The sequence below is a fragment of the Mercenaria mercenaria genome, chromosome 12 (genome assembly GCF_021730395.1).
Source record: "Mercenaria mercenaria strain notata chromosome 12, MADL_Memer_1, whole genome shotgun sequence".
Taxonomy (NCBI): Eukaryota; Metazoa; Mollusca; class Bivalvia; order Venerida; family Veneridae; genus Mercenaria; species Mercenaria mercenaria.
Window position 1 is genome coordinate 43,187,977 of NC_069372.1, and position 25,601 is coordinate 43,213,577.

Consider the following 25,601-nt stretch of genomic DNA (forward strand, 5'->3'; position numbering starts at 1 on the left):
TTTCCTTCAATCTTGCGTCATTCTCTTGTTGCAGTTCGTTTGCTCTGTCTGTAGTTTCCTTTTCCATTTCATCTAATCTCTTGTTTACCTCTTGTCTGAACTTCTTTATCTCCACCAGAACATCCGTCAAAGACTTGTTAGACCTGGTAATTCTTCTCTTAAGGTCTGCCGTTGTCTTCTGATACTTTTCAGTTATCAAGTTCAGATTTGTTATGGTATTGGTGTACTCCATGCTGTTAAGACTCTGCTTAGATATATCTGGTACATAGTTGACAAGTCATGATGTATGGCGAAGGGTGACACATACGCTGCATAGAAGTTTTTTGTGATCACAGCAGTAGAACTTTAAAATTTCTTTATTGTGCTCATGGCAGGGGGTTGTAAGAATATCAGACTGGCCAATATGAGCAGATTCTGACGGAACGTGTTTAATTTGCGGCAAACTATCTTTATCAAGGAGGGTATGATGCCTCAAGGGCTTTGCTCTCTTATGGTGGTTGTAACATGACTCGCACAAATGCTCCTCACAGTCTGTACAGAAACCAAAGGCTGAAAGTCTGAGGTCATCTCTGTCACATGGTTGACAGAAAATTTCAAAGTTTCCACATGAGTCGCTGGACAATGTAGATGAATTTTTCTTTCCCAGTTTTCTTCCGGGTACAGTCATCATGCATCTGGATAACAAAGAATAATGTTAAATGTAGAATTTTTTTCTGTTCCATAAATTCCTTGACAATACATACACTTGTTGCTATGAATAAAACCAAGGACATCCTTGTTCGAATATCGGAGGTTTTCAACTTATAATTTAACAGCATAAAATCCATGAGAGCCATTCACGAGAATTTCGTAATTGTGCGTTGCACTATTTTCAATATTAATCTGGTATTACATCAGGACAGCGCGTCCAGCGGTACATCTGAAAAGGCATTTGCCTGGTAGGGTCAATTAATTACTCCCTAGAAAAAGATGCAGAAATCTTCCAGCACAGTTCGACAAAGGTAAAACAGTGTAACGAGGGAGGAGGTGACTGCAAAAGCGCACTATACAAAATACCCTAAAAGGACTGAAACTTCCCAAGAGTGAGTGTAAGAAAATGCACTAAGTATTTAAGTATAAACAAGACACATAGAGAAAAACATGGTGCTTTTTCAACATGGCATTAAGAAGTTTTACCCAATTAATGACTTTGGTTAATAGTTTTTTCCTAAAAACGAACGAGCTATTTAGACAAGAAGGTTTTCAAGTATTTATTAATTCATATATAGAAAGTGTGTCATACCATGGTGGAGTCGACATTTTGGTAGAAAGTAATCCAAGAAACATTCTGTTGAAACTGCTATTATGATTTAAGAATAATTTCACAAAATAATTGTTCTTTATGTATCTTTCTACCAAATATTAATGACATATGGATATGTGGATATGTTATGAAAACATGGATGCTATGACCATGGCTTATTCATGGAACTTTTATTACTTAGACTGTTCGCAGCATTTGGTTTGTGAGCGGGTGCTTAATTCAAACCAGAATTGTTTTGGAACATATCTGGGAAATGGTGGAGGTAATTGTGTTTTTAAATTGTTTTCAAATGTTACTTTATGGTCGAGCGCCCGACATATTAGCTCGTGATATCTTATCTCGAAAGCACGACATCTTACTTCGACCACGACTTAACGACATTTTATCTCGAGTTTACGGCATCTTATATCGAGCGCACGACATCTTATACATCTTTTCTCGTGCATATAACATATTACATCGAACGCACGTTTAATATCAAGCATATCTCTAAGACAAATCATATCAAGTGTACGAACTCTTATTTCGAGCTTATGACATCTTATCTTCAGCATGCGATATCTTACCTGTAGTGCATTTAATAACCTTTTATTTCAAGCGTACGACATAGTATGGTGAGCGCCTGAGATAATTTGACCACCCATCCACTCTACCCCCTCCCCCGAAAAAATAAATAAATAAAAATAAAATAAAAAGACATCAATAATTAGAAAACTAAGTCCGTATGAACATTTAATTATGATTATAGTTATTTCACATAAACATTGACAATCTCTCTTATAAATCAATGACAGGGCTTATAACCTACTAACGTGTTCAATGGATTTTAAAATACTCAGTCAAGCATTATATCGAATTAGTGTATGAATTTTAATTTAATATTTTGCATGATTGTATTATCTCTTCTAAAACATAATTTTGTTCAACTCTATACTTTGGTATTTTTTTTAAAAAATGGCGAATTTTACATTCGGTTTGTGACATTGTGTGTAGTCACATGAATTACATATAAAAATTAACTTATGATGTATAATGTTAAAAGAATGAAATTCGTACTTTTAAAGTTTTTCTCAGACAATCTCAAAAGTAAGTAACAGTTGACTTGATAACAGTAACTGTTAAATATGTAATAATTCTATATTAGTCCAACATTTAGGCTTTTTAACGAATAATGCATAAGTTTAAATAAGATAATATAATTTACTTACCACTTCTCCAAAACCTCCAAAACACAGAAAAAAGCACCGGAGAAATATAATTTGACACATTGCAGTGTCTCTAATACACCGACCCATAGTAACAAATTAATAGGTAGACAAGACACTTTCTAAATTAGTACTTTATCAAATAAAATAAATTAAAAAAATCTTTGTTATGTCATCCTGATATACCAAAAAATAAGAGATAAAACTGTATTTGCATCCATTGTCCATAATCTGTTTTGTTTTACAGAAATTTGAAAGGCGACATACACTTTCTGACATACCCAGTTTTTGAAATGGAGCCGCTTTTACAAATTGCTCTCAAAAAGAAGTCTTCCTTATAGAATTTTGATATATTTAATCTATATATACCATAAGCTAAACAAATAGACATTCTTACAAGTAAATGCTTGAAATGTAGTTATCAAGTTTCAATGCAATAAATAAATTTGTTGATCTATCTAAAATAAAAATAAATCTTATGTTAATAAATGACTGTTAAACTACAAAAGCACCAAGACAAGTAGGGTCATATATCTTATAGAGAGAGGTCAACAGATCTAGAGTGGATCATATTCCAAACTGTCACCTAAAATACAGGTATGTGTGTGTGTACACTTCTATAAATGCAAAATGTTACCAAACTGTCAACAATGAAATAAAAACAGAAATTGGCTTTAATACATTAAACATGAAAATGCCACATTAATTGGGTGGGTCTTTTTTTCAGCCATTATCTGAAGTACTAGTAATTATCACTTTTATGCCCGTTAAACTATACTGCACAGAACAATTCGAGCGAAACGGGCTGAATTGATGATATGGTACCAAAACACTTGTGAAGGGTCTCCTTTCCAGTATAGGTATTTTTGTTAAGTTTTTATTTGCAAGCTGGTGTGGGAATGGATTGAAAGGGAATAAACTGAAAATTTAAACTCTTATTCACTCTTAAACAACACTAGTTTGCATTTTTACGAAGTGACCCATTTTTTGACTTAGCAATTTTTCGTTAAGTTTAAGTCAGTGAGTAGTATATCCAGCTCTTTACATTCAGAACAAATGACGTCATCCTGTTGATGATTGGCATGTAAGGACCTTAAGACATAAGGCATATTATTCAGACACGTATTCATACCATGTGACAATCTTAAAGGAAACGAATTACTATATTCACCGTGACAATGATTGACCCGACAAAATAAAATTAACTACCATATTTTCTTCGTTATAGAAGCTACATTTAGATGATATGGTCCCATAATGAGTAATCTATTCTTTTAAAACGACATCGGATATTTAATATTAAAATAACATTTAATAATCCCGCAGTACGTTTCACTCGTAAAAACTACTGGCCACTAAACATCAAGCACGTGGCAATGTCCATTAAAGATTTCCACTTGAATAAACGTTCATCAAATTTTGCAGATTTGATTTCACTCGTTATTAATGACAAATCGTTTATTTTTAGCAAAAAAAGTCATTTAACTGATATTTAGCGAAATAATTCTTCGGGTCATAACGCCCTCGGGTGACACACTTTAAAATCTACATGATTTTCATTAGAGCTCATTCGATCAAAGACTTGACATGTATTTGATTTTGGGAGCTAACAAAATTTCCAAATGAATTCTGAACAGTTTATTAATGCTGACCCTGTCTAAAATTATAACAGAAACTGCATACAGCCTATTATAAAGGTAATGTTATTTACTTATTGTATACTAGTAAATGTACTTTTAATAATGAATCGAACTTTGTCCTTTTACAAGCGGTCAGCTCTCTTCATCACCTTCTTTATAACGCAAGTACTTTAAATTGATCAATTCAAAATGTTAAGAGCCTTAATGATACACGAAAAGTTCATAAAGATTTTTACTGCACGCTACCTTCAAGAGAACCGATGTTATGTCTAAGCGCGCTGTGTCAATGATTCTAATCAAAAGACCAAACGAAATTATTAACTATAGTGTCAAATAATTGAATTTCAATCGTTATTCATTCATTTAATTGAATCATAAGCTATATTCAGATAACTGTACACCGATATAGTCCCAAATTATAACATTGTATTAATTTGATTCGCGTGTTATTGCACCGATAATGAAGTCAGTTTACGAAACTATTTAATCTTTGAACGACCATTTTGCTCCGACTGCCACGGACAATCTATTGAAATGAGATTTATTTGATTTCATTCGGCTCTATTATTTGAAACGTCGTTCAAATATAACGTGATACTTTTGTTTATCCTTCGTTTATACGACTAGAGATATCGATAAATCGAAATATGTGTAATAAATATTCATTTAAATTATATACTTAACTTCATTCCTGCTTTCCGAATCTGGTGTGCGTGTACATATTAAATATTTTTTCATTGTCGAAATATTTAAGATATGTGAAGTAGGTACACTAAATCAGTATGATCTAAATGAAATTTAATTAGTTTTATTGTCATTGATGGCGAATAATTAAAGTAAAGTGGCAGATGTTGGATATTTTAAACCTTTTAACAAGATCGTAATTTACGGCCGAAATGTGTCATTTAGACTCATTCTACCGACAAGCGAACATTCTTTTTAACCAATGATAGTTTTAAGTTCTGAAAAGCACGACATTATCGGAGATAAACATTAGAAATAATGACTTCACATTTTCGGTTTTGTATAATAATTTTATACCAACTGAATATTTTTTTTCTGTCATAAAAGCAACACTAATATAGAATCAATAATGTTATTCAATATGTTGAGAATTTACGCTAATTGTGCGTGACAAATTTAATGTTGGATCGATCACACGTTAAAATGCAGATAACAATAATTCTTTTCTTAAAAATGGACTGATATTAGATAATATTTATTAGGCTCGTGTCTTACTTGTTATTACAATAAATTTCTAACTGCTCCGGTAAAAGCCCCAAATAACAGAAATGTTATACAAGTACAATCAGTAGTAGTACACAGAATAAAGGGAAACAAAATCAACTAAATAAAGGACTTTTTGCAAGAGTATCGCCTCCCTTGATTTCGTTTGAACATAATTCTTGTAAACGGAATCAATAATTAGGAATAATTTAAAGAACCGAGTACGTTGTGTTACGAATTATCCATATAAGCGACTTAAAACTCAGCGCGTTTTATAAACATTACTTGTTTTTTTTTTAATTAAGGGAAACATATTATAAAAACTTAACTCTTTAGTAGTCCATTCTAATATTGCATCGGAATCACAGAAAGTGATGGCTCTGTCTAAAAAATCAAGTTTGAACCGGAATAAACCGGAATGAATCGGTATTCCTATATTTAGTATCCAATCAAAAGCAAAAAAAAAAAAAAAAAAAAAAGGAATGACTTACGCTACTAAAATAGCCCCGATGAAAAGTATTTATAGCCATCAACGCAGAATATTTCGAGGGCAATGGTGAAATAAGTGGAATACAGTTTAAAGTATGCATTAGTGAAGGCTATTACATTCGATTAAATTCAAATGTATGGGTTATAGAAAACAAAAGTTTATTGTTTTTTTTTAATATTTTATTGTCTAATCTTGTATAAGTAGTCCGCCCGCTTAGCTCAATAGGTAAGAGCGTTGGTCTACGGATCTCGGGGTCGCGAGTTCGATCCTCGGGCGGGGTGTATGTTCTCCGTGACTATTTGATGAACGACATTGTGTCTGATATCATTAGTCCTCCACCTCTGATTCATGTGGGGAAGTTGGTAGTTACTTGCGGAGAACAGGTTTGTACTGGTACAGAATCCAGGAACACTGGTTAGGTTAATTAACTGCCCGCCGTTACATGACTGAAATACTGTTGAAAAACGGCGTTAAACCCAAAACAAACCAAACTTGTATAAGTAACACAGACTACACGAATTGACTAAAATAAGACAAAATAAAGTCATCATGATTGCGCTTCTTGAACCGTACATCAAACGGATTTAAAATGTCCTTCATTTTCCGTCCGTAGTATCGATTTATGATGTAGTACACGCAATAAAGCTCGCACGTGTCTGAATCTGTATCCTGTATCCGGCTACAGTTCATCAAATAAGGCTTATTTAACGCTCGATCAAAATGAACAGTGCTCCGGTTTATTACCCAGCGAATCGAAAAATTCGTAGGGTCCTCTCCTAGGAAAATAAAAGGCTACCCAATGCTTTCCCGATCCCTGGCTCGTGTCTGTATTTGAAATGAGGTATTGTCCTCTACGTATCTGAAGTTGGTCTGCAGCACATGCCGTCTAGGGGTACTCTTTTAACATTTCCTCGAGTTCGTAGTTGTTCATTTTAAAATCTATAGTATCTTGTGTAACGCTTTCACGATAGTTCTTACGTCAGGGACTGGCCAGTTCGTAGCTCATAGCTGCGTCAATTTCGGCCCTATGTCGCTATAGATTACTATGCGCTTGTGACCGTATTATGTAAGACTTGGAAATTTCAGTCGCTTGAGCTACGGGTGTCACTAGGTTTACTACGGGAAGTTCTTTCCCTTTTTGTTCCTGTTTTAACTCTGTCATTGTTTTCTGATCATTGCGCCGCTACCCACGATGTAACGGCCCATATAATCAGGACGTATGTATCCGTCTCTCAGGTCCTTGAAATGTCCTACTCACTTATCAGGGTACGGTGAACGCCAAGAAGAAGAGGGTCCGGTACGTACGGTATTCACTTTTCTTGTTTATGATCGTACAACTCTATGGAGCCCATTTTAGCGTTATAAAAATTAAAGCGAGGCGATCCTTCTTACAAGCTATATTCATCGTCATCCGATTTTCTATCGTTATAGTCCGTGGAATATTCTCTTTTTTTTGCTTTCATGATAGGGCCACAACTCAACAAATAGGTCTTTTCTAAGGGCAATAGCTTGTCTAATTGATTCTTTGACAGTCATGCCGTGTTGACTTTTTTGTGGCTTAGCCGATTTTAGAATCTGTTGCTGAGTAGTATCGTGTTGTAGCTCATAAAAGTCAATGAGAAATCGGGCATAATTTTGTCTCAGTTTCTTTCTTAGTTGAGGGAGCACGTCATTAGCGGTGAGACGGTCAGCTTCTTGGAAAGAGAGCCCTTGTTCCAAATAGTCGTTTACTTTAGCTTTAAATTGTTCTTTAATGGATTGTCTGAGAGGATCCTGAAAACGCTTATCCCATATTTCGAGGCGTGATCGCTCTTCTTTGATCTCAACCTTTCTACGTTTACCGAGAGGTCCCTTGAACAAAGGTCGTTTCTGTGTGTCATTAATCTTATTTACTATTTCATCATCATCATCATCATCATCATCCTTTTTTTTTGACAAGTTTCCTTCGCCCTGGAAATAGTCTTTTGGTTTATTTTCCGTATCTGTTAGTTTTGCCTAAAACATATTATCGCGTAAACGGTGTTGTTCCGGTGTGCTCGATTTAAGGTCTATTACCAGATAGCCGTGCGGTCTAGATGTCGCTTGTTCAAACCGTTTCATAAAGATGTTACTGGAGGAAGGATAAATTCTCCTCGCCAATGTTTCTACTGGCTATCTTTCGATAGGGTTATTAAATAACACCAGATACTGCCCATTCAATGTCATATCTCAACAGGCTTTACCTTGAAGGAACAAATTTTGGGTCAGATATACGACGGATATATTCCTGCGGTGACTGCCCTTGGTAAAGAGGTTAGCGATTCTTTGATCGCATTAAGCGTCAATCATTAAGTCGTCAAAGACTAGCAGGTTCCTTCGATTGACATCTATATATTGGGGATCGTTTAAGTAGTCCGGAATACCGTGTACAAATTCGACCCCGGAAATTTCGCGCTGAAGTTCATCGTACACAGGTTGCCATTGCCCGTAACACCATACGATACGCTCAGGCTGAGGTCTAACACGATTTGACAAGAGAAGATTTCTGGTCCATTCCGTTTTTCCGCTACCACTAGGTCCTGAAACGACCATCGAAAATGAAGTTTCCGATATTTTTAATGATGTCGAATAATTCACAGTGTCGTCGTTGCTCCTTTGCTTACTATGTTGATGTCTCAGCATGGCGTCGCGCCTGGAAAATGAAACAGGACACTTATTCATTTGTGTGACAGACGTTAAATCATTTACATACAAAAAGACGTTGTTTATCTTCTTACAAGTTTTTGTTAAACATTCTTACGCTTTTCAGACAGACTTTGTTAATGGTGGAGCTAGAGCTGGTAGTGAGAATGTAGTGGTGGTGGTGGAGTGGGTGCGGTGGTGGAAGTCGTGATGGTGGTGGGAATGGAGGTGGTGGTGGTCTGGTGGCGGATGCGGTGGTGGAAGTGGTGGTGGTGATGGTGTTGGTGTTGGTGGAAGTGGATGCGGTTGTGGTGGTGCTGGTGGATTGAAGTTGATGCGGTGATAGTGGTGTTGGTGGTGGAGGTTGTGGTGGAAGTGGATGTGGTGATGGTAGTGGGTTGTGGTGGTGGTGGTAGAAGTGGTGATGGTGGTGGATGGAAGTGGTGGTGGCGGTGGTGGTGGTGATAGTAGTTTGTTGTTGACTGTGGTAATAAAATTAAAATTTTTTCTTAAACGTTTTGGTTTCATGAATGTTCAGTCAGAATGCATGGTATCCAATCAGAACGCTAATGCGTATTATATTGATCAGACCGTCGCCTTGATTTTTTATCGTCGAAATTTATTCATTACCATTTTGGATGCCAAAATGTAAAGATCTGGTAAGTGTTTGAGACCAAACGCCACTATAGTCGTTCATTAAATAAGGGAGAAATGCTGTATTCTACGCGTGTTTTATTAGGGTCAAACATAAAGAAGACACATACTGCTTCCAGTTTTATTGACAATAATTACCTAAACGTATTCTTGCAACTAGATATTAGAAACTGTTAACATCTAAATATAGCTTATGAAGTAAAGAATAGATTACTCAGTATGAGACATTATCTAAATATAGCTTATGATTCAATAATCAGTTAAATGACTAATTTGCTAAAAATAAACGATTTGTCATTAATAACGAGTGAGATCAAATCGAAACAGCAAAATTTGATGAACGTTTATTCAAGTGGAAACCTTTAATTGACATTGCCACGTGCTTGATGTTTAGCGGCCAGTAGTTTTTACAAGTGAAACGTACTGCGGGATTATTAAATGTTATTTTAATATTAAATATCCGATGTCGTTTTAAAAGAACAGATTACTCATTATGGGACCATATCATCTAAATATAACTTCAATAACGAAGAAAATATGGTAGTTAATATTTTTGTCGGGTCAATCATTGTCACGGTGAATATAGTAATTCCTTTTCTTTAAGATTGTCCGATGGTATATGCTATGAATACGTGTCTGAGTAATATGCCTTATGTCTTAAGGTCCTTACATGCCTGTGATAAACAGGATGACGTCATTTGTTTTTAATGTTAACAGCTGGGTATACCCGGTTTCGCACACATTTCCTAAGAATACCTTCCTATTTAGCTAAAAATGATTAAATTTGAATTTACCTCTACATGTTTTAATAAACTTACTTATTTCGGTTTAAAACACGCTACTTTCACTTCCCACTACAATGGCGTCATACCTATTGGTGTGTTTGATTCGGAAAACACAATTTGACCAGTTGTTGCACTTAAGTGTTCCCGGTTTCGCGCACCCTGCTATTTATAGAATTCAATGATAATAATGCAGTTACCAACAGAAAAATATTGATTAACTTTTTAACCATTTATCTAATTCAATTAAAACATGTATTTGCCAGTCAAACATCTGAAAGTGAAATTTAAAAGAAGTTATGAAAGTGAAAGAGAGGTACCAAACCCTGATTTTACTTCTAAAAGCAGAAAAGGCTAAAGCAACTAAATACATGAAACATAAATAAAACAATAGAAGCTGATGAATCACAAAAGACCCATACAAGTCTTATTATTCGATTAAGTTCTCTGTTTTCATAAAAACATAAAGCAAACAATTTTGCAGATTGAGAGAACTTCAATAACTGTTGAAATATTTTTCATTTAGGTAAAGTAATAGGTAACTACTTACATGTATGATGGAATAGTGATTTTTCAATTTATTTTGCACATTGTTGTTGTTTGCATAGTCATTATTTCCTGGAATTTAATATTTTTCAGCTGAACTACTGGCATCTATTGGTACTGTTATTGTTTTCGTCTGCAATTACCAGAACGAGGCACCAATGGGGAACGACCCCTTTTGTCAAATTATATAGGGAATAACTCAGTTTCGCGAAATAATAACAACGAATTGTTGATGTTTTTGCTTTATTCTCACAAATAACATGAATTTGCTTGGTGTTTGAAACCGCGTACAGTGCGAAACCGGGTACACTGACTCTTTGTAAACTGGTATTTCAGTAACTATCGAAATTTCATGCACTTGTTCATTGGGATAAATTAACATGCAATATTCAGGTTCCATAACTCTGCTTTACTTTTTTAATAAACATGCTATGAATATACTACCACTTAAGATTCCCCACAGCTTGTTAACTCAGCACTGGGTTATAGTGATGAGTACAGCAAGTCTACCTGCCCCTCTACTCGTGACATTCCGTGCAAAGCATAGTTGTAAATACATGTACACTACTGGCTAGTGCACAAATTAAACCAACTAGAGCTAATTCGGCTTAATATGTGTAGGTTACTAACCGAGTAGGAGGTGTTCATGAATTGAAAATACCCGCGCTCGTGCGAATCGTGACACCGAGAGCGCGTAGCGCTCGAGGTGTTACCGCACAAGCGCGGGTATTTTCAATTCATGAACACCGATCTGAGAGGTAAGTAACTGACCTACACAACGTCATTTTAATTTGTTAGTTTTTTTCATTAATTTATTTATAAGTCTTTCCTTCTCCCAGTCAGAAAAAAATGATTGTGGGAATTACTTTAACTTCAGCAGGTAAATTGAAATACGTAAAATCATATTAAAAATAGTTTATGAAAGTTCTGCTAGTTCTGCTAATTCCCGTATGTAAATGCATTTTTGTTAGCCGATTATTTGTTGGGAGATTTTTTTTCTTTTTGTTTCATTTTACAGAAAAATAAGCAACGCACCAGTATGGTCTCTGTAACATCAATATTTCACTTTCTGAAGTTCACATTCTCATGAACTGATATTTAACAATTATGTTTCCGAAAATGGTATCGTCTGTTTATCTGTTTAACTGAATGAAAAGTCCGCAATATGTTTCATTGTTATCTTTTAATGCACAACTTCGCAGTTCGATTACATGTTTATAAAACATTTTTCATGATAAACTTAGTTTCGGGCTCTGCATTTACGGTTTCGTCATGGTCATGGTCGTCGTCGTCATCATCATCATCACCATCATCATCATCATTATCTAACAACATTAATAATTATTATGATTATCGTCTTCTTCTACTCTTCCCTGTTAAGTACTGAGCCGTGAATGTATCTTGTAGATGAAAACATGACGATCGTAATTCAAAGGTCAAAATATAGGCCTACAATATTTAAAAAAATAAGTATACATTTGTAAATGCTACTTGACGCAGGTATTGTCTATTGTCCGTAAGTATTGACCTGACACTCATTAATCTTCGCCAGTTTTTTCAGGGGGTTCCATTATTTTACGAAATATTTGTATCCTAAAATGACCAATATAAGTAACAAATGACACGGTGGCATAGTCACAGTGGTAGCTGTCTGACTGCCACGCACGATCCCACGAGTTCAAAATCACCTCAGACCATTTTTTTTTTAATTCAGTGTAATGTTGTTATCGATGTTACTTTTACTTTTACAATATCTGTGTAACGTATTTCCCGAAATCTGATTGTTTTCTCTTGTAGATCTAGTATTCATTTTCAGGAAAAGCTGGTGAGAAATACTTTGTCTTTTTATCTAAGATACTTTTAAATATGTTTTATTCAAAACTTTCCATAACGTTTATAGACATTAAGTTATGATCAGATAAGTATATACGAACTATTTATTTCGCTATTTAATTCCAGACATCGATAATTAATTTACGGAAAATATACGGAATATTCTTGAGTGTCAGGTCAATACTTACGGACAATAACATGGCATTATATAAACATTACAGTTTGAACTCATCTAACATTCTTTTCACGTGTTTAGGTATATTATGAAATATGTGCACGAACTTTGTAAATTCTTGTCCGAGCTGTAACTCTGCCATCCATGAAAGGATTTCGAAATAGCTTGACAAAAATATTCACCTTAATGAGACGACGTTTCATGCGTAATACCCAAACCCCTAGCTACACGGTGAAGGTCACACTTACATGTAGAAGTCAAACATTCATCAAGGGATTTTGAAATTACTCAGCATAAATATTTATCATAATAAGACGACGTGTCATGGGCAAGACCCAGACCCCTAGCTCCAAGGTCAAGGTCACATTTAGAGTTCAAATGTTAACAGGGTCTGTTTTTTGTGTCCGGTCCATAAGTATGCCATCCATGAAGGGGTTTTGAAATATCTTGATATAAATGTTAACAATAATCAGACAATTTGTCATGCACAAGACCCAGATCCCTAGCTCAAAGGTCAAGGTCATACTAAGAAGTCAAATGGTAATAGGGCCCTTTTCGTGTCCGGTATGTAACCCTGTCATCCATGAAGGGATTTCGAAACAACTTGGCATAAATGTTTACCATAATGAGACAATTTGTTAAGCGCAAGACCAAGACCCCTAGCTTCAAGATCAAGGTCACAGTTATAAGTCAAGTCAAAGGTTAATAGGGTCTGTTTCATGCCCGGTTCGTAACTCTGCCATTCATAAAGGGATTTCAAAAATACTTGGCATAAATATTTCCCTTAACGAGAAAACGTGTCATGCATAACAACCAGACCACTAGCTCTAAGGCCAAGGTCACATTTAGAGGTTAAATGGTCTGTTTTTTCATAACTGTTCCATCGATGAAGGGATTTTAAAATTACTTGTCATAAACGTTTCCTATGTTGAGATGACATGTCAGACGCAAGACCAAGACCCCTAGCTTCAAGGTCAAGGTCACACTTAGAAGTCAAAGGTTAACATTTTATGTTTCTTGCCCGGTCAATAACTCTGCCATTCATCAAAATATGTTAACATTACTTGTCACAATTCTTCCCTATAATGAGTTGGTGTGTCATGCTCAAGACCCAGACCCCTAGTTCCAAGGTCAATGATACATTCGGAGAACTTTTTTATCTGGTCGCAAAATGATTCATGCCTAAACTATTTTGGCATTTTTTGCGCAGAAAACTGTAGCATTTTTGGGCACACTTTGAGGGCATTTGTCACTAATAGCGACAGCTCTTGTTTGAGGTTCAATTCTAAATACTTAGTATATTTTGAGAGTTATATATACTTGTATTTTTTCCCCTATAAAATGTCAAGGTCAGTAATGGCTGTTTGTCAAGTTACCTTAAAGACGCACCACAAAATAATTGTAATCGATTGTATTTCCTTGATGGTAATTATACATTTTGTGCATGGAGAAAATGAGAAATAACAAATAACAAGTGTCTAGTTACAATTTGACAGTGACATATATGAGGCTAAGACAATGTATTTAATGTCTAAATATATTATTAAATTAATGTAGTATCCTGGATGTACCAATTACCGGTGTATTAATGATTGACATTCCACAATACATGACATTTTATTCATATGCTTACTAAAATTAAACTCATTTTCAAGAAAAAAGTATTTTCTTTCCATTAAAAGTTAATTTTATTCACCTGGGAACAGAATTATCGTCAATAATAGGTCATGTTTTGACCTACCATGGTCGCCATCTTGAATGTTAACAGTTACCTATTACCGGTGGAATTGTGGGAAATAATGCTACTGCATTAAACTTCCATCCAGAAACACAAAAATAACAAATAAACACAGCTTAAAGTTCTGGCTACTGGATTATTTAATCTGCTGTGGAGAAGAACAGTATATTATAACATTTAACATGAATAAAATAAATGAATAATATCACAAACAGCACTTTGTCACATTTTTGTCAAAATCACAGATAAACCAGAATTATCACATTCAGTGGTGATCTAAAGAACTCATCACGACTCCTTAAAAAATTCACAGCACCGCAGTATTTCAGGTGTGTCCAATGACCACACTTACCACACTTTAGCTTGTAACTGTAATGAAATAAACAAAAAACCTTACCACATGCATAACATGCAAACAATATTGAATGAAATTTGATCAATGAAAAGTCGGAAGTTTAGTCCAGTAAGATTGTTCATCAAAAAGAGCGCCAAAAAGCGCATGTGTGAGGCAGTACTTGATGACGTCATTTACAAGAGGAAACCCCTTCTGTCACTTATTTTCTGGGGAATTATTCATAATTCATCGAGTGTTATTGAAGTTTATCGGTAAAGTACACTTGAAAAACATATTTTCTATCAATTCATATAGAATAAATAAGTAGCTTACCCTTAGGAAGGACATATTTCACGGAAGATACACTTAACGAATAGTCGTGTAATTTTGTAAACAAAGGATTCCGGAAGTGCTCTTCAGAAAGTAAATATTCGAGATTTTCGGATTGCACCGGTAATAGGTAACCACCGGTAATAAGTGATGTGGGGATAGTATGCACGGTATTTCATGTATTAAGGTGAGTTTAGACCACACTTTGTTTCTACAGTATAAGTTATTATTCCATGTTTATAAAACTATACTAAGAAGAGAATGACTGATTAAATTTGCAGATGCAGTTGTGAAAACAGGGCCTAAATTGTCCACCTGTCATCTTGTTTAATAGCTGTATTATAACAGTATTACCAGAATTATTTGCACCAAGTTCATGTTGGAGGAAATAGTAGGCCACCAGGTAGTTGTGGGTCTTAACACTTCTAGTAATTTCTTGAAAATAAATGCTAAAGCCTATTTATTAACTGTTAATGCGGATACGATTATGTTACACACCGATAGCCACACGAGAACTACATGCAGATATAGACTTGTCTTAGTACGCTACTGCAGATATATAAAGTGGTAGTATTGGACTGGGAATTCATGGTATGGTTATGCCACTTTTTAATTCCTTTATTCATTCACTTAACCGTTTTTATCCGGCTTTTAAATAGTCGAGTGTTGATGTCCTCCGACACGTCTTGTTATTACATTATGTTACGTGCGAATAGTGGTTGGGACTGCTGCTAGTTCGAACAGTCACCTTCATAAGCCTTTGGTTGTTCCCTAAATATGACTAGAACTGTTTGACTCATATGTCATATAGCATACATGACAAAGAAGCCTCTTGAGAACGTATGAACGACTCCATTTATCCAATTACAAAATGGTTGGTGTAATTATGTACACCAATAAAAAGAATTAGCACTAAAATGATACAAATGTCACTGTACTTAAAAGGGGCAATATGATATACGTAGGCAGTCAGTCTGTAAGGAATCGTTCCCAGGTCCCAACAAAAGAAAGTTCCCAGATACCAGGTATATCTGACGGTACTTTTCTTTACGGAATGAGTAACTTAGGTTCCCTGGTACCAGGTATAATGATGTTGACATTTCACACTTGACTGAGCAGGTAATGTATACAATGGTACTGGCAAAGTCATCCGATTACCAGTAGTGCGCTGCCATCTTGAACTCATGCATATTTATTACACTACAAACTTTACTTTACTTTACTTTACTTTACTTTTACTTTCACTTACTCTTCCACTTCCACTTCCACTTTCACTTTCACTTCCACTTCCACTTCACTTCAGTTCACTTCACCTAACTTCACTTTACTTTACTTTACTTTACTACAAATAGCCTCTATTAACAGCAGGTCAACAAGGAAAATAAATTGTATAGCGTATTAAGGTTCATTCTATCGGAAAAAGAGTGGGTCCAAATAATTTAGATTTGCGGGTTTGTTACTGAACAAAAATTATAAAAAGTATATATCAATGGATTCGTCTTGGAACGAAGTATACGATGAGATAGTCAAACTACGACTACGACTCTTTCATAAGTCGTACGATAACGAATTTGATAACAAAATTGGTCATGTTTTTTTTCAAAATCAAGGGTTGCTTCAAAATACGTGCGGAGTCCGTTTAAAATGTATTTACAGACAGACAAGACGTGTATAGTGCATATTTTCTGACCTGGCGAAGATATTTATAGAAAGGTCATAAATGGGCCATTCTATCATTGAGTTTAGGGTAATCGGCTACATCGTTAGATTTCGTTTCATTCCGTCGAATTCTCCGTAAAAGGGAATAGATGTGTTAATGCAAAATATGAGTATTGATGTCATGACCGACCGACTGGTGTATTGGTTATGGCAATTACCTCGAATTGAAAAGGACGCAAGTTCGATCCCGCGATAGGATTACTATATTTTTTATATATTTCATTAAAATATATATCTTGATATATATCGAGTTTTTTTTCTTTAACCAAAACAACCTGTTTTCTTCAATATCTGCAACAGCTTAGATTAATTATCTTGTATTTCATAATGTCCTTCAAATAGTTTAAGGGTTGGTATTTAAACTATCGAAAATTGCACGATATTCACGAGGAAATTGAAAACTTTTCTTTATTTTATATAAATGAATACACACTGATCTAAGCTTTCCAGTGTCGATGTCAGTTGACCAGCATAAAATGTCGAACACAAAATCTAAAGCTTTGACTTCAACATCGAAAGAGATAGTTAACAACGTTGCTAACTACTTCGTGAAAGAAGCGAAAGAACCATCTAACATACCGCAATACTCGTTCTTACAAAGGACAGCGGAGGCAACAGGTATTAGTAGCAGGATCCGTAAAGAATTTAAAGACTCGGGCTCCCTGACATCGCCGAAGCGGACATCCCCTAAGGAACTGAAGACGGTCGATGATTTTGACAGATGTGCCATACGCAATAAGATTTATGAATTTTACACAGTTAGGCACGAACTTCCAACTTTAACGAACTTGCACGAAGCTTTGAAGGAAGACATTGACTTTATCGGCAGTAAAAGTTTGTTAAGAAAGATTATCAGGGAACTTGGATTTAGATGGAAGAGAACGAACAGTCAGAGAAAGGTGTTAGTGGAAAAGCAAAGTGTGGTGGAGTTACGGCTGAAGTATTACGCGAAGAAGAAACAACTTGAAGAAGCTGGCTATGACTTCCTTTACATTGATGAGACTTGGGTAGACACAAGTCATACAGCTAAGTATTGCTGGCAGGCACCCGGCATGGATGGTGTTACAACCCCTGTGAGCAAGGGGCAAAGACTGATTATTGTGCACGGTGGTTCAAATGAGGGTTTTGTTCCAGGGGCGCTTCTTATCTATAAAGCGTCTAGCTCTTCTGGAGACTATCATCATGAAATGAATGTGGAAAATTTTTTTAAATGGATGCAAGAAAAATTGTTACCAAATATTAAAAAGAAGAGTGCGATTGTTATGGACAATGCATCTTATCACTCCGTTCAGTCCAGCAAATGTCCTAATTCTTCCACTCGGAAAGCAGATATACAGGTATTTTATACTAAAAAACACAACTCCATTTATTAATTCATTATATTACATTGTATCAGATCAGCAATACATAGAAGAATAACCATTTTTTATCAAACCTATTTTCTCTATTTCAGAAATGGTTGACGGAGCACAATTAAAGTATGATCCAGCCTTGCTTAGACCCCAGCTCCTGGCACTAGCTAAAATGAATAAACCCGAGCCAGCATATGTCATTGATGCCATTGTCAGAGGATATGGGCATGAAGTTCTAAGATTGCCGCCGTATCATCCGGACCTTAACCCTATTGAACTGATATGGAGTCAGGTGAAGAGCATCATCGCATCCAGAAACCTTACATATAGGTCTGCTGACCTTGTTCAAATAGCAAATTCGGCATTTGAAGAGATAGGGGCTGATCGCTGGAGGAGAGCCTGTGTCCATGCTCAAAAGACAGAAATATCTTATAGGGAGACAGATATTGTTGTTGATGTTGCGATGGACAATCTGGTCATTGACTTAGCTGAGGACAGTGATAGTGACGAAACCGAGAGTGCTAGCGAGGGAGAAGATTAGATTTTAATGGTTCTACTGTCATTGTCATTGTAAAATTGAATTGTTGATATAAAGAAAAAATAAAAAAAAATCATTATATACAAAATTAAAGGAAAAAAACAAGACCTAAAATATAAAAAGCATATAAAAGAAATTGAAGATAAAGTGGAATAATATTAAAAATATATAACTAGGAGTCATCGGGGATCGAACCCACACGAATCACTTTCCACATCTCTTACAATAAAAATCCGCTGTGTAAACCATTACACTATGACTGCATTTGTAAGTCAGCGGGTTATATTTGTATTATCAGCCATAAAAGCCGATACGGAAAGTATCGATTTTTTACGAATCAAACCGATGCACCAAGTTACCTACTGATTTTAATGGTTCAGCCTGCACTAAAAATATCTTCGCCAGGTCAGATAATATGCACTATATCTAGTTCCTGCCACCCTTTAAATTATCCTAATTGTTTTCCAAAGGCTGACGATTTACGTTTAAAAATACACTTCAGAATGCTTCAAACGATTGCTTTCATCGTCCTTTGTTGACATGACGGACTACATTTTAGTTGCTATAAATATGAAAATTGCACGGAGAAATCGTGTTCGATTCCCGCCAAATATAATAAAGGATAATTCTTCACGACATTTACCTTAAGGGAGAGTTCTTAATCCCAATAATCATTCTCGGCAGGTGTGAAAGATCCAATAACACTATTCAAATAGTACAGAAAAAAATATTTCAGGAATAATTAACAGTTTGTTTTTTTTAGGTTTTTTTTGTCAAAATATTCTACAACCTCAAATGAAATCTAACTCATCTGCTTCATTGAACTATCTTACCTTTTTCAAACGGTCTGTTCAATTTAATAAAAGTGTTATCGTTCCAAACTTTGTAAAATTTCTTACTTTCAAGACCATTAGGTCTTTTGAATAATTCGACTACCATACTGGTCATTTAAACCTTCAGTCTGTACACAGAAATACATATCGCAGCCATTTAAACTATTCAAACCTGATGGAGCTCTATTATATCAAATAAATGTAATTATGTCAATAAAGGTTTTCAATTAGGGGTTTTAGCACGCCTGAATCTTAAGCCTGACAACAGATTGATTTTATGATCTCCGCTGACTTCGTTGATAAGCTAAAATGTTGTAAAACTTTGCTAGATCCCTCGTCCGAGTTATATGAAGGAGTGCCTATCTGAACATTTTGTGTACAGTTTAGTGCACTTTACGATTTCCACGAGTCTGTTGGATAGCTTCTTCACAGGAAATATATTCTACATTGCAAATAGCTTCCGACACTTGAGGTTAGGAGAAGCAATTCTGACACTAGACAGCGACCTAAAAGGCCTTAGTCATGCCTAAGGGCAGGTCCGGATCCAGAAATATCTTTATTTGGTGGGGTTAGGCTCTAGTTTAGAATCATCCCCAACTTTGAGCGTGAAATATACGAGAACCGCAACTCTTGTCGGTATTGATTTTTTGCCTTGTGCGCCGTTGTAGTTGTTTCCCTTTACACTAAAGTATCGATAAACCAGCTGTTTGGCATATACACTGCTACGAATTTGCCCAAATTATCGCTCTTTTTGAGTCAGGTAACCTCAAGGGCATGCATCATTAATAGATAATTATAATTACATGCATCTCGCTCTGTGGCAGAGAAAAACCAGCATGATAGTAAGCATGATTAGATAATGATCTTTAGATTGCTTATGATAAGGAGAACACATTTCTCTTATATGAGTTTGCAATAGAAAATTATTTGTTTTATATACATAAGAAAAAACAGATATACATTTTTCTTTTTAAAAACAGTTTTATTTTCCATTTTAGTATGATAATAAAATATTATTAACAAGAGTAATAAATTGAAACAAAGTTTTATCTACAATAGAAATAATTTTTTACTACAAAACAATTGGTTAATGCATATATATATATAAAAAAGACTTATTCTTAAGCATGAAATGCATGAATAGTTAATATATGGTGACACATTTCTTTTAAAAATGAAAATGATAAGAATTTCTGATAAGAACTTATTTCAATTGCTAAAAGTAAGATATGTGAACTGTGTATGACATCGATATATACATATAAAATATTACAAATTCTAAACACCCGGACCTATATGTTGCCTTTCATAAATATTAAACATTATTTCACGCACTAACAGAATACAAAAGTGAACAGGGCATTTCAAATTTAAAATGGGTAAATAATTGTTAAGTCATTCATATATATTTGATGAAATAATGTAATGATATCAGTTAAAGAAAGCAGAGTGTAACTATAAATGCTGTTGTTTGTATGTCTTTATGTATGATTTATACATAAAATATTTAATAGATCTTCAAACATGTTATTTTGCTATATCCTGAAAACAGCTAAATAAGTTTCGTGAAGCGTATTACAATATTTTCTAATTATTCTCCAGTTAAAGGAATTAAAATGATGTACTTTATGATGTACTTTAGGATGGATATTTACAAACTCAATACAGTGTGTGCATTTCAGGCGCGTAGCTACCTATACGCCAGTACGCCCGTGAATCCACATAATTTTGCCATTTATTTTTTATTTTTTTATTTATTTTTTTTTACATCTTTATCCTAGATCTAGACTGGATGTGTTCCAATTAAGTAATTAGTGTACTATATATATAGGTGTTAGTTTTAGAACATGTCCTCGGCCGTAGCGAGACTAAATTTTACCGAGGCAACTGAGTACGCACATTTGTTCATGGTTGTTGGGTAAATTTGAGTGGTAAGGCAAAGCGACGACAGTCAGAGGGGTAATAGTTAGGGAGGTTGTGTCCCACACTCTCTCCCATAGGAGGTTTGTGGGGGATCCCCCAAGAAAAGTAGGATATTTGATAAAACACACTTTGTTGCGCTGTTGTTATAATTAAAAGAAAAAACATTACCCGTTTACTCCGCGATCTACCCCGAGTACTTATACCGATTTGTGGTTCGTTTGTAATGTGTCTCTCTTGCGATGGAGGTCACAAGACCTACTTTTTGGGAGGTGTATGAAGAATATTCTTCTTGATGACGCTTATTCGAGTAAAATTAAATGTAAAAATGTTCAAACCATTTTCCCTATTAAGTTTCGTCTAATGTTGCTCTCATGCTGAAAAGGACATAAGTATTCTCTAAAAAAGTTCTTCTTTCATACAATGACAAGGTGGATATCATTATAACTCATAACAGAGATAAGTGCAAAATGCGTATCAAATCATCAGTACATTATTTGTGACGTTTACTTAGAATTAAACCTCATTAGGTTGAAAAAGAACATTCAAATAGATATTAATTGATGATTACAGCATAAATGAAGTTTCATCAACAGCAACTTAGCGCTTCATATTCTTCAAAATTAGTGAAAATAAACCGCACAGTTGTCCCATCAATGATATTTTGATAAAATGAAATACATATGATATAAACTAAAGTGATAAATAATTAAGTTTCAAGAGATTTTGCTTTCGACACCAACAAATTCGTCGGTTTATTTTAAATCTAAACCATGCTTTGAAATCAGATTAGGGTTGGAAAAAATTGAATTTATATTGTAGGAAAGTAAACGTAAAATCGCCAGAAAACGTAGGATGTAAACTTTTCTTGTGGATTTTTTTGTTCCGGTTGTAAGTGCCCAAGTACGAAATGACGATGCGAAGTGCGCGAATTTCAATTCGGGATCCGAATGTTACACGAATGAAAAATGCAATCCTTGTAAATGTTTGGTAATAACTATTTGGTACGTTTTAACACGCCTATTTAATTACATATATAGGGGGTCAAGGCGAAGCGCAACCAGTTATTCAGCGGGAGGATGTGAAAAAAGGGAGTGCAGGTCAGTTGAATCTCCCCAAGGGTGAAGATTCTGGGAAAGAAGTAGAACTTGTAGCTTCTTCTGAAAGCGACTGGTCAGTATGACCGGAGTAGATCTATAATGCACATGGCAGGCACGTAACTCAACATACTAACATACGCACAGACATATCGTCATTTTTCGACAATAAAATATAAAAGAAAAGAAAATCAATAAATAAAATTTAAAGGCTGAAGAGATGAGGTGTAAGATGAAATAAGGATTCAGAGACTTTTCGTCACGCATTTAATGTTAAACTGCGATAGATGTATACATTACATCCTGCCGTAGCGGCCACCTACCGGTATTAATTAAGGAGCTATTTTAGTATCATAACATTTTTTTTATTATAAAATACTCGTACAGTTTTGAAGGAATGGTAAGTATAAACGTGCAGCAAGAGCAAGAAGTTTCTGTCTCTTAATATCATTAGAAAGCAGCTGTCAACAGCTTTTTTTTTCACATTTTGTTTTACAAATGCAATGACGCTGCAGCTTATGTGCATATAACATAGTAATGTGATCCAAGCAACTGAAACGCAACATACGCAGTTTGCAGCATTCATTTCGATATTTACATTTAAAAGCAATTTATCCGTTGTATTGTAAAAACATTTTTTGCATTTAGCCGCAATGTTTCGATTATGATACAAATGTATCTGATATGATATACTGTCATTTTTACATTTTGACCGCCATTATATCTGATAAATCTTTTGAAGATTACTAAAATTTCTTCATTGACGTGTCTGAATGATGAAAGGATCATGAAAGGATATCAAATTATGTTTAATTGTCATCCACTTTTTGCAATAGTGGCAAAACTTATTTTGACATAAACCAGTATGGTATCATCTACATTTGAGCACAGTGAACATTTACAGTGAAATTTAAGTGCGCGACTACAACAGAAATTATTATATGAATCACAGTTGTGTAATATCTACTAAGCTATAGGATTAGGAGTACCAAAATCTGCATAAGGTAAATATAAAACATTTATTTTGACCGTATCCCGTAGTTTCAGATATGCATATTAAACCGAATGTTTTATCACTCACTGAACTAGCTTATAAATAACATTAAAAAGTGGAACATTTCAATTGAACGACTGAAAAATCGAGATCTTATTTTTTTAACATGTCCTCGTAAGTAGGAGTCCGAAATAGATGCAATAATTTACGCAATGACTTGTAACAGTTTTTATTGAGGGGAGCAGATTGAGGTATGTGGTATTTAAGATCAAACAAAGTAGTCAAGCTACAGCCCTGTATTTACTTCTGAAATTTACAAATCTACAAAAATACAGTTTACTAATATATGCGCAAACACTGGCACTAGCTTCATACCCTTGCCTGATCTTATCATTGCTTCTTTCGATCTTTTATCCCCCATTTTTAGGCTTTGATTGCAAATGTTACTTAGCACAATGAGCAGAGCGAGTGTGCCACGCTACGCATCCGGGGAGACATCTACAGGCTGGTATTTTCGGATGATGATGAGCCTGGGGAATATTGAAAACACTAATCTGAAATGCGCACTTTGAATAACCGTAGTACGATACTGAAATATCTCACATACGTCACACAGTTGTGGCGTCGAAGATATATGCTATAGTTTGTTCCATAGTTTTTATAACACATCTATTCGAATAATACTTTCCAAACCGAGATCAGATTCTTGAAGAACGGCTGGTAATTCATACAGCTAAGGCAAAACAAAACTTGGTTGCCAAAAATAGTCGCCTTGAAAATAGTCCACCGAGGCAACTGAGGCAGAAAAAATCGACCGAGGCAGAGGAGGCAGAAAAATTGACCGAGGCAAGTGCCTCGGTTGTCTCAGACGAATTCATCCTCAAGGATTCCAGCGGTTTCCCTTCTTGACTTATACACAATACATCCAAGGGGACAACTGTCACGGTCATAGACTGCCTATAACTCTACTTTTTATCATTAAAAACAACATAATAAAATTAAGAACAAAGATTTATTTAAAACTTATTAAAATCCGCTATAAACTTTACACGCACGATGCAGATATAGGTATTTTAACAGAAATTTGTTTGACAACACTGTTCGCTATTAAAGATTTTTCTATTCTGTTTTTGGTATCTTCTGCCCAAATGTTAATTACATTTATTTACTATAAAAACGAAATAGCTATTTACGATCACGCTGTATGAAATTTTACAGGTAATTTTATAAAAAAAAATCGGTTGTTTCTATTTATTTTTGCTTAACATTCTGCTATTATCTTATCAAAATTGCCTTAAATTTTCTAGCGGTGCTGAAAGTTTCAGGTGATAATATTAAATAATGAATAGTTACATTATCACTGTGTAAGTAACGCCTAAATTTTGCGGTGTGTACATCATCACTACTGGACTTGCCTACGGTTGCCGGTGTCCCGGACTGTGCGCTTGTATGCCACCATAGGTCCCTAACACTTACACAAAAGAATGCTGGCCTAACTTTTAATGTTTATTTTGTAATGTTCTAAATTGTGTCCTTCAAAAAGTTATTTTGAGGCCAATTATATTAGTTCTATTTAGATTAAAGATTACACTGTTTAAAATTTGCTAAAATTGAGTAAAATTCGATAAAATTGGTAAATTTTGATAAAATCAGAATCGGCCTTTGCCGAAAAATGGAAACACAAAGACTCGGATTTCTGACTTTTATTTGTATCAAAATATCTTTAAAATTCTGTTCTAAAATTAAAGTTTGCCGAAATGTAAAGTGGGTGCGAGCTTTTGTCTCCTAATTTTTAAAATCATTGGTCTGAAATTGGGTTATATATGGCTTAAAATTTGTATTGGTTTATATGGTTTCTTCAATTAGAGCTACCATAAATTGTAAAATTTTAATCGGTAATATCAACAGTAAGAGCTTGAAATATTATATAATTTTCAGCAAACGATTTTTTCGCCGGGGGCTCTGCCCTGGACTCGATGGGGACCTAAGCGGTCCCCATACCCCTCACCTTTTTGGTGAATCCTCTTTTCTTTAGGCCTTCCTACGCGCCTGCATTTTAAATAATGTACAATTAATAATGCCACTCGTTGAAAACATTACGAGAATACTGGATTCATTTACAAAATCTCTTAGAATACAAAATAATAAACAAGGAAAGATGAACAAGAATAGTCAAATCATGCATTGCAGAATTTTACAGTCTGACAAGGGTACAGTTCTATTTCTGAGC

The 25,601-nt window shown here is 35.0% G+C and overlaps 1 protein-coding gene across 4 annotated transcripts in view; it reads left to right on the plus strand.

The window, feature by feature from the left end:
* The window catches only part of LOC123533824 (sulfotransferase 1 family member D1-like), a 59,636-nt gene that overhangs the window by 12,677 nt on the left and 21,358 nt on the right, over positions 1–25,601 (plus strand). For 2 of the 4 annotated variants that reach the window (XM_053519888.1, XM_053519892.1), the window contains exon 1: positions 23,226–23,381. The exons of the other annotated variants lie outside the window; for them this stretch is intronic. The gene's annotated coding sequence lies outside the window, so the exon portion shown is untranslated. Of the gene's footprint in view, positions 1–23,225; positions 23,382–25,601 lie in introns of those variants that run through there. 4 annotated transcript variants of the gene reach the window in all.